The 14,485-nt window shown below is 43.0% G+C and overlaps 1 protein-coding gene across 1 annotated transcript in view; it reads right to left on the bottom strand.

The window, feature by feature from the left end:
* Positions 1 to 14,485, bottom strand: part of ERBB4 (erb-b2 receptor tyrosine kinase 4) — a 1,861,028-nt gene that overhangs the window by 474,514 nt on the left and 1,372,029 nt on the right. The gene's annotated exons all lie outside the window — the stretch shown is intronic.

Below are 14,485 nucleotides of genomic sequence, written 5' to 3'. Positions count from 1 at the left end.
AGTCTTGTTTAGCATCAAGTGTGAAGAATAACCAAAGTACGATCTCTGCATAGAGCCAATCAACACAAGGATAACCAAAGCATGCAACCAATCTCATTCAGCAAAGCTGTACAATGACACAATCATGCCCGCTGGGATTCACATAACAGTAGGACGCATCTGTTATGATTGTAATGCAAGAGGAGGAAAAAGACCTCTGCAATGGAAAACCCAGAGCAAGATTTTTAAAATATATATCCATGGGCACTGGAAATGATGGAAAAAAGGAGGTAGAGTCCATTTCCTCCTAAAACTTTGGAGTGTGTGGCAGCAGGTGAGCCCTCCAACACACATACACACACCATCGAAGAATTTGGAATACCTCCTTCACCTAGAAGATCTTTATCTGGTAACTTCAGGACCACCATCACCAACAAAAGGAACCACTGGGCCTGCAACACTCTGGTTACCTACAAAGGCTCATATAAAATTTAAAATCTGTACCATGGTCTTTGGGATTTTACATGGCACAGCTCCCCTACTTTGTATGAAAATGGTTTTATACAAATCTTCACACTGGAAAAATTTACTAAACCTTTCTTTTCTGTCAATTAAGCAACTTCACTATAAATAGATACATAGCCTTTTATTTTCATATCAAGCAGCAGCAGCAGCAGCAATCACAGCAACTCAGTAAATGATGACAGATAAAGAGCCACACGATCCATCCAATCTGCCCAAGAAGGTGACCAGAGCCATGCCCACCATTCTGTGCAGCCCCAGTCATCCATGTTCAAACTCTGGTTTTCAAGTCTCTATCATGCCAACCATATAGACAGCTAAACATAATGGAGTCTTGGTTATAACCACATATCATCCCCATGTATTGCTGACGGCATTCAACATACTAGTAAAGATGTCTTCCCTGCATGTAACAATAAAGTTATCTGGAATATGCTACCAATAATTGGAAGTGAATTATGAAAAATTCAGGAAGAAATTAAAATTTGTTTAATGATATCTTATAAAATAATATTGAATTGATTTAGGGCCCCTTTTACAAAAAGGCAGTAAAGCCCAACATGGCTTACCACTCGCTAAAAAAGAAGTACCGTTGGGCTACTGCAGCAGCCCAGCGGTGCTTCCCATTCCCAGCACTCCATCATATCTGGCACTACAAAAATATTTTTATTTTTGTCGCGCCGGTGTGTACCCAATGTAATCGGGCAGTGCCACGCGCTGCCCGGTTGCCGCCAGGTTAGCACAGGAGCCCTTATTGTCACCTCAATGGGCGGCAGTAAGAGAACCACACGAAATGGCTGCACAGCAAGTGCTTCACTTACTGCATGGCCATTTATTTAAAAAAAGAAAGACCTATCTTCTACCCGCTGCGGTTAAAGGGGGCCTCAGCCATGTCAAATACATGCCCCCTTTTGCCGCAGCTTGGTAAAAGGGGCCTATTATTTTTTGAACTTGTATCTTCCCAGTATTTCTGCATGGCAAATTCTTTTTGTGATTCACATTGAACCACTTGTGTGGAATATTGCGGAATATAAGTGTAATTTCAATTCAATTCAAACACTCAGCAGTCATACACTGTCCTGTTTTCCTTTCCCAAATGGACAGGGGGTGAGCACAGTAGGGCCTATGAATACGTATGTGCACTAGTTTCCAGACCCATAGGGCTAGATTCTATATATATCGCTTAAAGAAATCATCACTGAAAACCCCCCCGCTTAAACGGTATTCTATAAGCCATGCCTAAAGTTTGGCATGGTTTATAGAATAGCGCTTGAGCGGAGAGATTGCTCGTAAATTTAGATGCCACCATTTGCATCAACAAAAATGTAGTGCAAATGCCCGTGCTTAAATTTATACATGGCATGCCAATATTCTATAATTATAGGTGTAACTCGAAACCACGTCCTCGATCTGCCCTGAAACACCCATTTCCATGCCCCATTTTTCAGGCTGCATGTAAATTTATGCATGTAAATCCCAATTAAATCTAATTAGTGAACAACTGCTTGTTAAAAAGCTAATTATTGGCACTAATTGGCTCATTATTCTATTAAATTGTACGCACAAATTAGGAATGTGCCTAAATTTGTACATGCAATTTTTGGCAATTTTTATAGAATCAGGGGGATAATGTCTTTTCATGAGACGTTGCTTCTGCTACAGGCACCAACCAGTAGGATCAGACACAGGCATTGCAGTGATGACACCATTAGTGCCTATGAAAATTTAGAACCAGAGGCAGCCTGCTTATGCTGACATTTCCTTTTTTAAAAGATGGGCCTGGGGCAACCACAGAGAAAGAATGGCAAAGGGCTGATAGTTAGATCAACGGTGAAACTTTAGAAATTGTTAGAGACCTTGAGGATTGCGCTTCTATCTGATGACTGCTTGATGACAGAATACTGAAACCATATGGATACAATGTAGAAAACATTTACTGTGTCTTTTTTGAGATCCTGTCACTAACAGGTAAAGTCCCAGGATCTCATTGGCATTCAGGACAACATTAATGCATAGGCAAACTAGGCATCTGCCTTGGGCCCAAATATTTAGGAAGGGCCCTCTTAGATGTGTACATTAGTCATTCCCAAGGCTGTCCTGTAGTTAGCAGATGTTGGTAAGAAGCATTTCTTACCTGCTACTTCCTCCTCTGCTGTCAAAACCAAGGCTCCATTTTGTTACTTTTCTTTTAAGCATTTATACTAAGATGGAGGCCAGGATGTGCTTCTTTGCATAGGGCCCGCCACAGAGCTATCATGCACTGCTGGCATTCTGTTTTGTACATCATACTGTCCTGAACTGTTTACAAAAGATTATGAAATTACAGTAACTAAAAAAACTAAAATCATAAAAGCTATTAACAATCAGCAATCAACACATTTCCTGAGAGAAACCAGCTGCTGTTATGGATAAGAGAAATTTAGAAACTCCTATCTAATAGCTACAAGCAAGCAAACAAGCTTCATCACAGTTTAGCTGATCTTTAAACTATATTATTGTGCAGTGGAATTAGCAGCTGCATACTGAAGCTGTGATTATTAAAGGATTTATATGTTTAATCACAAATTTCACTGAATCCCTCACTACATAAAAATCGATTTCTCCTGAAATTTGGCATACAGATTGTTAGTCCCAATTGCTAGTGGTGCACATGCGAAGAAAATGTATTCATTATAGTTTTGAGAAATTAAGTGGGAAAAAAAGATCCCCATAAGCTATTAGATATATTTATATCTAGAAATAGATATAATAGAAATAAGTGTAGGAAATAAGTTTTTGGTTTGTTTCCCACATTTGTTCTAATAAAAAAATGTTAATGCACAGTAAAAGGTTCATTAATTGCTAGGTCAACTGGCATAAAATCTATTTAGTGGACAATAAGGTGGGAAATGAGCAATGTGGTCTACCGTTAAGGCCGGTCATTTCCCACAAGTTGTGCTATTTTACCTCAGAATCCCATTAGTAAAAGAACTCATTTTAATGGTAGCCCATGCTAACTTCCCTCCTCCCCCCCCCCAATTTTTACATGGAGGGGCATAATCGAACGCGAACACCTATCTCCATGGGTGTCTATGTCCGAAAACGGGTACGTGAAGAGGCGGGACAGCCCATATTTTTGAAAAAAATGGACGTCCATCTTTTTTTTCGATAATACGATTTGTACGGACCAAATGCCATGGATTTGTTCGTTTCTGAGCTGGGTGTTTGTTTTTTTTAGCGATAATGGAAACTAAAAACGCCCAGCTCAAAAACGTCCTAATCCGAGCCATTTGGTCATGGGAGGGGCCACAATTCGTAGTACACTGGCCCCCCTGATATGCCAGGACACCAACTGGGCACCCTAGAGGTCAGTGCGGTGGACTTCAGAAAAAGCTCCCACATGCATAGCTTCCTTATCACGGGTGCTGAGCACCCAACCCCCCTCCCCCAAAACCCACTACCCACAAATGTACAACACTACCATAGCTCTTAGGGGTGAAGGGGGCACCTACATGTGGGTACAGTGGGTTTTGGAGGCCTCCCATTTACCAGCAGAAGTGTTACAGGTAGGGGGGATGGGCCTGGGTCCACATGCCTGAAGTGCACTGCGGTACCCACTAAAAGTGCTCCAGGGACCTGCATACACGCAGGACTCTAGGACTTGTTGCTGCTGTATAACTTTGGCACACCAGTTGACACCTGAAGACTAATCTCTCCGAAAACATCCTTTATTGGAATAAGCACGTTTACTTACAGTTAACTGAAGATCAGAGGTTGTGCCCCACTGGCAACGAGTCTCCCTGGTACTGAGATTAGAGCTGGCAGAATGCTGCACAATACCTTCTTTCAGCAACATTCAAGGTAATAACTAGGTTCTGTAATGTGGCTAACACATGAAAGGGATCTAAAACTGTCTTACAAAAATGGCAACTACCTCATGGACTACCGGAAAGAAAACAAGGCACACTCTGACCCATTAAGCAGGGAGAAAAGCACCATGGGAGTAGAGCCTACCAACTACCAACATCGTGAACATTTAACACAAGCTACTGGAATCACGGAGCCCAATACCCTACACCCACCACAATGCATTGCTGATGTGACTCTGCAGTGCCCTTAACAGAAAAGGTGTCACACTCACCCGAGAGCCACATCAGAACCAGGAAAAGGCTGTCACAGGATAGAACACATTCTGCTGTCATGGAGGTGGGTACGGCATTTGAGGCTGGCATAGAGACTGGAAAAAAAGTTTATAAAGTGGGGGTTTTTTTGGTGGGAGGGGGGTTAATGACCACTAGGGGAGTCCGGGGAGGTCATCCCCGATTCCCTCCAGTGGTCATCTGGGCAGTTGGGGCACTTTTTTGGGACTTGTTCGTGAAAAAAAAGGATCCCAAAAAAGTGACCCAAAATCGCGCTAAAACGCCTTTTTTTCGATTATCAGCTAAAGACACCCATCCCTCCTCGGCCGATAACCACGCCCCAGTCCCGCCTTCACCACGCCTCCGACACGCCCCCGATTTGGGCGCCCACGGGAGAAAGACGCCCATCTCCCGATTTGGATCGAAATATTGGCATCTTTCACTTTCGATTATAAGCTGGATAGTAACATAGCAAATAATGGCAGAGAAAGACGAACATGGCTCATTGAGTCTACCCAGGAAGATTGTTGGGGTTTTTACCTGCCGTGCAGTGCAGGCTATTTTCCCCATGTTTTCTTAAAGGTGCAAAAGTCATTACATAACTGAACTATTCTATTCTTGGTTTACATCATCGTGCCTTTTAGGGATACGGTGTATACCTCACTCCTTTTTGAATTCCAGCACATTTTATGTTACCACCACTTCTTTCAGGAGGGAAGTCCAGGCATCCATTACACTTCTTTGAAAAAAAATATTTTCTGATGTCAGTGGCGTTCCTGGGGGGGGGGGGGCAGTGGGTGCGGTCCGCCCCGGGTGCACACTGCTGGGGGGGTGCCACGCGCCTGTCGGCGCCGCTCGTTCCGTGCTCCCTCTGCCCCGGAACAGGTTACTTCCTGTTCTGGGGCAGAGGGAGCAAGGAACGAGCGAAGCCGACAGGCGCGGCACCCCCCCCAGCAGGTAAAAATGCACCCGGGGGGGGGGGGTGTCTTTCGCCGGGGGGGGGGGGGGCGCTGCACCCGGGGGGTGCATCGGCGATCCGCCCCGGGTGTCAGCCGCCCTAGGAACACCACTGTCTGATGTTGATTTTGACTCTACTGCCCTTAGCTCCATATCTTCTCCTCAAATTCTAGAGCTTTTCTTCATTTCAATAAAGGCCTGTTTGTTCAGTAATTCCTTTCAAGTATTTAAAGGTCTATATCATATCACCTCTGACCTTCCTCTTCTCTAGAGTTTACATATTTAGAACCTCACATGTCTTCTAATGGACACCATTTACCATTTCCGTACTTTCCTCTGTACTGACTCCAGTCTCTTTATGTTTGTAGCAAGATACAGCTTCCAAAACTGAAGACAGTACTCCAAGTGCAGCCTCACCAAAGTCCTCTTATAGGGTCATTATGATCTTCTCTTTTTTTTTTTAAATTATGCCCCTCACTATGCAACCTAGTATCATTCTGGCATTAGCCAATGTCTTGTCACATTCATTCACTGCCTTGAAATCCTCAGACATTATCACCCCAAGGTTTCTCTCCTGGTCTATGCCAATCAGAACACGAGCCCACTAGAGACACAGAAAGTAGCTGTAAATACTATCCCCCAAATTCTATAATGGCGCTTTAAGTTGTGCATGCTAATTTTGCCACACAGACAAATTGCATGCACAACTTAATTAACAAGCCAATCAGCGCTGATAATTTGTACTTAACAATCAATTAGTGACACTAATTGGCTTTAATTAAAATTCACACGCACAACTTTCTAGGCATATTCTATAACGTGGTGCACATAAATTCGAATGCGCACAGCCAAAAAGGGGGCATGGCCAAGGGTGTGGAAAAAGACAGGTCGTGGGCATTTCAAAAAACTATGCGCACTATTATAGAATACACCTGATCTACACCTAAGTTAGGCTCAGGTATTTAGGCCTGGTTTTAAGTGGACTAAAAGGGTACGTCTAAATTTTAATTGCAAGAATGGCCGCTAAGCATATTTTATAAAAACTACACCTAAGTTTACAGAATTGTGCTAAGTGAATGTTTTTTTAGTGTCGATTTTAAGGCACCATTTATAGAATTTGGCCCTATATGTAAACCACTTTGGTTGTACCACAGAAAGGTAATACATCAAATGTATTACCCATTACCCACGGGTTATTTTTGCACATACTATGACAGAAAAGGACCTCACTCCTAAGCCAGGGTATACTCAGTCTTTCAAATTTAGTGCTGATTCTTGCCAAATTACTTGTATTACACCAAAGACAGCTTCCTTCTGGACTTCGTAAGATGTTACATGTATAGATAACTTACCAAGGTATGCTTGAAAATTCATACGGCCCCCAAACAATGGGAAGTATGTCTATATCCTTCTGCAACATGTTCTTGGTCTCACACTGCATTTCCTGATGCTTGAGGGAATTTCCTTTCTCTTCTATGTTTTTCCTCTCCTTATTTTGTCAGCCACATTCTTGGAAAACCGGTTTTCTTTTCATTTTTATTGTATTTATTTTGTTTAACATATGCTCTGGTTTAAAAAAGCAGCTCTAGTGGCTGAACATTCACTTGTGCCGACATGGCCCACGAATGGGCCGTGCCAGCACTAGCGCATGGACAGCTGCTAGCGCTGCTTTGTAAACAGACCCCTAAAATATCTATTTCCCTTTTTACAGTTCCCTTCAATTTGGTCCACTGTCCTTCTTTGTCTCTTATTTACTCACATCCTACCAGATTCTCCTTCAGGTACTACCTAATTTTGGGGCACTTTTACTAAAAGCTACTAAGCTCTAATTCATGTTTAGCATACAGGAAGGGAAAGGAATGGGACTTATATACCGCATTTCTGTGGTTTTTCCAACTACATTCAAAGCGGTTTACATATTATATACAGGGGACAATGGAGGGTTAAGTGACTTGCCCAGAGTCACAAGGAGCTGCAGTGGGAATCAAACCCAGTTCCCCAGGATCAGAGTCCGCTGCACTAACCACTAGGCTACTCCTCCACGTTTACCTTAAAATGTGTTAAAGTGTTTTGCAGTAATTTGTTCCTTTTTCACATGCTAGGTGTGCAGTAATACATTTTGAAATTATTTCGGAAAGGGGAATTCTATGGGTGGGAAAAGGGCAGGTCTGCATTAACCAGCTAATGCTTTCCCTGGTGGTTTATGGGGAAATGGGCAGCAGCGATGCCCACTCATTCCTGCCTGGCACTTGAAATACTGTGAGGTTGCCTCTAGATGTCGTAGCAGCCATTTTCAGGAGCAGCAAGCACCAGGCAGGAAGAAGTGAGCATCACTCCTGCCCATTTCCCCTTAGACCACCAGGGACCTACAAAAGTATGCCGAGGGAGCCAAAGGGGTGGCCTGGCCAGGGCATCCTACTATTTTCGTCAGGGGGGGGGGGTGTAGAGGGAAGATCAGATGGGAGGGTAGCCAAGGTTCTAGGTGGGAGGGGGAAGTTAAGTGGGGTATGCTGCTCTGAGAGTGAGAGGGAGGATCAGAAAGGGAATAGGTCAAGACATGGGCAGATCATTTTACACAAGTCCCAGTCAATATTCACCTGGGACTTATATAAGTGTCTTATGTGGGTTCCAGCTGAACATCAGCCAAGATTTGCATAAGACCCTGCAGATAGGATATTCAATGCCAATGCACAGACATGGCCTCGCATTAAAAATCTAGGGCTAATTCTGCCAGCAGTCTAAAAAATGCTGACCACTGTGGGCTGAATATTGACTAGAAAAAGACTTGAAATGGTTCAGAGGAAGGCGAAAAAAAATGGTTCAGGGTTTGAATCAAAAGAAATGCATGAGAAGACACTTGAAGACCTGAAGATGTATACCCTAGAGGAAAGGAGAGACATGGGTGATATGACACAGACTTTTAAATGCTTGAAAAACATTAATATACAATCAATCTGTTTCATAGACAGTGAAGCAATAGAACTAGAGGGAATGAAATGAGGTTGCAGGGTGATAGATTCAGGAATAACATCAGGAGATACATTTTCATGGAGAGGGTGGGGGATGCCTAGAACAGTCCCACAGTGGAGGTAGTAGAGATGAAAACTGTGATGGAATTAAAAAATGTGTGGGATAAACACAGAGGATCCCCATATAGATAGATGATAGAATCAAAGTACAACTGAAATATACTTTAAACAGGGCATAAAGGAGTGTAACCTGCATGGATTGGCAGGTATAGCTCTGACTGCCTTAGACAGCAGACTGAATGGACCATACGCCCCCCTCCCCCCTTACATGAGGTAACTTTTAGAATACTATATGTTATGCACATATTTCTGTCATTTAGGGACAAGCATTTATACCAGCTTTATGGCTGGTGTAAGCGCTCATGCCTAACTTTTACTCACACACACAAATGCACGCACATCTACCTATCTACTATCTATCTACACATACATATATACAGTTTCAAAAAAAAAAAATAAAGTTTGTTTTCTGCTTTATTCTGCCAAAATGTGACCAATTTCAATAAAATTTAGGATATATCATCTTGAATAAATTTAGATTATGCCTACGCTCAGGATGGCCTCCTCACCTAAACAACATCGTCACCACCTAGCATGATATGTGCAGACACCATTTTGCTTAAGCATCTGGCCTGTTTCTCCAATATAGCAACCTTTGTTACATTTTTTACACTGAATGATATATACCACATTGGAAGATGAGCATGTGAAAGATTCCTTTATGTTGAATATCTTTCCTTTGTGAATGACTGTGGGGTCCTGTAAAATGTTTTGGCATAGTTTGCAGCTAGATATATTACAAGGCAGTGTGCCTTTCTGTTCCTTTTCAGTCTGTGTTGGGAGTTTACTTCTGATAAGCTTGTGTTTTAAGTTGGGTGGCTGTCAGAAGGCCAGTACTGGTGAGGATGGGAATATCTCCTTCAGTAATTCATCCTCCTGGAGAAAAGTTTGTAGATTTCTTATGATTTTCCTCAGTTTTTCCAGCTCTGGATTGTATGTCACTACAAGGGGGATTCTGTCTGTGGTTTTTTTCTCTTTGTACTGTAGCAGATTTTCCCTGGGTGTTCTGAGGGAGGAGGCAATATTTTTGGAGATTATTTTGGGGTTGTATCCTTTCTGTTTGAAGGATGCAGTCAGGCTTTTAAGGTGTCTGTCTCTGTCCCCTGGGTCAGAGCAGATACGGTGGTATCTTGTGGCTTGGCTGTAAATGATGGATCTTTTTGTATGTGCAGGATGGAAGCTGGAGTTGTGGAGGTAGCTGCATCTGTCTGTGGGTTTCTTGTATACAGATGTTTGTATACAGCTGTCACTGATTGAGACCGTGGTGTCCAAAAATTTGACTTTTTCTGGGGAGTAGTCAATTTTGAATCTGATTGTAGGATGGTATGTATTGAAGGAAGAGTGAAATTGTTTCAGAGTTTCTTCACCCTCCGGCCAAATCATAAAAATGTCATCGATGTACCGGTAGTATTTTAGAGGTTTGGTCTGGTATGTATTCAGAAATGTCTCTTCCAGCTCAGCCATAAAAAGGTTGGCATATTGGGATGCTGTCCTGGTGCCCATCAGAGTGCCCATTATTTGTAGATAGATATCATTGTTAAAGCGGAAGTAGTTGTGAGTTAAAATAAATTTGATTAATTTTGTAATAGTTTCTGGTGAGTATTGATGGTCTAGTGTGGATGTTCTTAGGAGTTTCCGACATGCAGCTATGCCATCCGCATGTGGAATGTTGCTGTATAGTGATTCTACATCCATCGTGACCAGAAGGGTGTTAGGTGGTAGATGCTTGATATTTTTCAATTTATTCAGAAAGTCTGTGGTGTCTTGTATGAAGCTGTTAGTTTTGTGCACGAGAGGTTTCAGAATTCCCTCTAAGAGTCCAGATATTTCCTCCGTGAGTGTGCCAATACCTGATATGATTGGCCAACTATACTCAGACCTAGAAGAATTCTTTAGAAAAAAGCGCCTGAGAACACATTTCTATAATAAAGGGACCCCCAACAAACCGGAATACAGTCTCAAATGAAAGAACACTTATTTCACCCCACAGGAGGGACAAAACTACAAGCTGGATAATTACATAGAAAGTTTCAGACATAGGGTAAAATCCCAACTTTCCAACAAACAAAAGAGAATTCTGTACAATCTTACCCCACCAGAAAGAGCGGCCATAAGAACTCTACAAACTAACAAACACATTACCATCAAACCTGCAGACAAAGGAGGCTCAGTGGTAATTATGGACACACAAAAATACATTGAAGAAGGACACAGACAGCTCTCAGACAATAAATACTACAGGAAACTAACTGAGGACCCCACACAGGATTATACAAAACAGCTAAAATACCTTATCAGAACATTTTCTAAACAAGTACAGCCACATCTGAAGAAACACATACCAAACCAACCGTCTGTGAGAACATTCTACATGCTACCCAAAATCCACAAACCTGGAAACTCGGGCAGACCAATCATATCAGGTATTGGCACACTCACGGAGGAAATATCTGGACTCATAGAGGGAATTCTGAAACCTCTCGTGCACAAAACTAACAGCTTCATACAAGACACCACAGACTTTCTGAATAAATTGAAAAATATCAAGCAACTAAAACTCACAAGTCTCTTTGTAAAATTAGTTGAGCAACCGGCATTTTTCACTCAATGGTGTTTTAAATCATATACAGTGATCTTAATTTACAGTGTCTTGAGTGGAGGCGAGCACAACAGCTAACCAAGAACAACCGCATTGTTCATATGACACAGTCATAGTAACATAGTAAATGTTGGCAGATAAAGATCTGCAAGATTCATCCAGTCTGCCCAACAAGATGGCCAGAGTCGAATCTGATACTCTGTACAAGTTCCACTACTTCCTGATTAAACACTTGAATACAATAGTTGAGAGATCACATCATGTGCTGAAGAGAACTGCTGAAGGGAACAGCCACATTTGTTGGAGATCTCTGACTCCCCCCCCAATGAGATTTGACCCTCACATAGACACTATCCCGCTATATAAGCAATTCTAACCACCTTTAGTTTGCTAATATTGTATGGACAAATTTGTGCATAAATCGCCACAGGACATGGCCATCAAGTCAGCGAAAAAGGACAAGGAAAAAAGGGTGGCCTGCACAAATGGAGCTAAGATGGTGAACAGAGCAGAAGAACAACAGGCAGCTCCTTTGGATATGGTACAACAAATAACGGAGGCTGTAGTTTATGCTCTGCAGGTTCAAATTTGATGGTCTCAAGGAGAAACATTCTGCGCTATCTCAAACGGTCAAGGAGTTTGGTAGTCAGATGACATGGAGGGGCATAATCGAACGGGGCCCTGAGTTTTCCTGAGGACGTCCTCGCAAAACATCCCGCAAAGGGGCAGGGAAACCTGTATTATCGAAACAAGATGGGTGTCCATCTTTCGTTTCAATAATACGGTCGGGGACTCACAAATCTCAACATTTAGGTCGACCTTAGAGATGATTGTCCTTAGAGATGGTCGTCCCCAGTTTTCGGCGATAATGGAGACCGAGGACGCCCATCTCAGAAATGACCAAATCCAAGCCCTTTGGTCGTGGGAGGAGCCAACATTCATAGTGCACTGGTCCCCTGACATGCCAGGACACCAACCGGGCACCCTAGGGGGCACTGCAGTGGACTTCACAAATTGCTCCCAGGTGCATAGCTCCATTACCTTGGGTGCTGAGCCCCCCAAAACCCATTCCCCACAACTGTACAACACGACCATAGCCCTAAGGGGTGAAGGGGGGCACCTACATGTGGGTACAGTGGGTTTCTGGTGAGTTTTGAATGGCTCACATTTACCACCATAAGTGTAACAGGTGGGGGGGTGGGCCTGGGTCTGCCTGCCTGAAGTGCACTGCACCCACTAAAACTGCTCCAGGGACCTGTATACTGCTGGCATAGAGGCTGGCAAAAAAATATTTTTAAAGTATTTTTTTAGAGTGGGAGGGGGTTAGTGACCACTGGGGGAGTAAGGGGAGGTCATCCCCGATTCCCTCCGGTGGTCGTCAGTTCGGGCAAGTAAAGTAGGCCAAGTGCTCGTCAGGGACGCCCTTCTTTTTTCCATTACCGGCCAAGGACGCCCATGTGTTAAGCACGCCCCAGTCCCGCCTTCGCTAATCTTCCGACACGCCCCCGGGAACTTTGGTCATCCCCACGACGGAAATCAGTTGGGGACGACCAAAATCGGCTTTCGATTATGCCTATTTGGGTGACCCTGGGAGAAGGATGCCCACATCCCGATTTGTGTTGAAAGATGGGCGCCCTTCTCTTTCGAAAATAAGCCTGAAAGTGAGACCTGAATTAGTGCTGTGGAGGTCTCTGCTGGGAAGCTGCAGGAAGAGTTCCTTACCTTGAAAAATGCATTGCAGCAGTGTGAGGCCAAACTAGAAGATCTTGAGAATAGATTGAGAAGAAATCATCTTTGATTTACTGGTTTCCGTGAATCTATAAAGGAGGCAGAGCACATAGGATTTTTGGAAGCCTGGCTCAAAATGGAGTTATTGCCAGAGAATCACTTGGGAGAGCTGCACATTGAGAGAGAGCACAGAATAGGCTGTGGCGCCACAGGGGATGGCAGGCCACATGCGTTTATAACATGTATTTTACATTCTGGTTATAAAGACTTAATTCTTTGACAGTATCACCAATCTAAAGATTTAAAAGGTGAAGGACCTAGGACTCTAATTTTCCAGGACTATTCCGCTGGGGTGACAGCCAAGAAGTGAGCCTATAACACCATTTGTAAGATATTAGTGGAGAAAAATATATGTTTCGCACTTCAATATCCAGCACAGCTGAGGATTTTGCATAATGGAGTGACACATTATTTTGCATCTCCGGAAGAAGCTACTCATCAGATATCATCCCCGTTGTCTGCATGCACATTTAGAGGAATCAACTGAACTGTAAAATTTACTGACGTGGAAACTATGAGCAATGTTGTTGCTGCTTCTCTATCGTATACAGACAGGTAGTTTTTTTCTTAGACTGTTGGGGTCATTCTCTTGGGGGAAGGCAGAGGAGGAATACAGCATGAGTGATACATGCTTATTCTGTTTCTGAATGTGTAGGGAGGTAGGGTGGGGGAGGGAAAAGGAGGGGTGAATGGACACTGTGTACTTTTCTTGAGTCTATTTATTTGGGGGGTTTTTCATAGTGTGATCACAGGATGGGTATTATAGCAGCAGTTTTAAATTAGATTGGCCATGGAGTCTAGGGGAGACTGGTGAAGGATGGATACTGTGATCCCCAATTCTTATGATTAATCTTACTGTATAGAATTTTATTGGCTCATTCTATAATGGCTGATGTGTACATGACATCTTTGTGTCTGGCATTGGATCACTCCTGAAGCAATATAAAATACTGACAACTTTGAGATGCACGAAAATTCAGTTGGTATGCCTTCAAGAAATATGTCTTTCTGATGAAGAACATGCCAAATTGAAATGAGATTGGGTGTAAGAGGTGATAGCTGCATCTTCAGGGCTGAAATAGAGGAGCCAGTTATTTCTGGTCATTCTTTAATATGGATGGATGTTCAGGGAGCTTTGGACTATCAGTATACACCCCGATGGACTTTTCCAAAATATTTATATAAAGATGCGCATTTTCAGAAATTCCTATCAGAGACATGAGACTCCTACTGTTATCACGTTTGTCATAAGAATGGTCCACTCTTCTTTTGGCAACCAGCTGAAGTGGTATTGAGAGGTGATGTTATAGCATATGTTAACCACAGACATAGAGGGGCATAATCGAAAGGGACGCCCAAGTTTTGCTGAGGATGTCCTCGCAAAACATCCCGATAGAGGGGCAGGGAAACCTGTATTATTGAAACAAGATGGA

Source organism: Microcaecilia unicolor, chromosome 7, assembly GCF_901765095.1.
Source record: "Microcaecilia unicolor chromosome 7, aMicUni1.1, whole genome shotgun sequence".
In the NCBI taxonomy this organism is placed as follows: Eukaryota; Metazoa; Chordata; class Amphibia; order Gymnophiona; family Siphonopidae; genus Microcaecilia; species Microcaecilia unicolor.
Note: the sequence above shows the minus strand (reverse complement) of the source record. Positions and strands in the feature narration are given on the sequence as shown.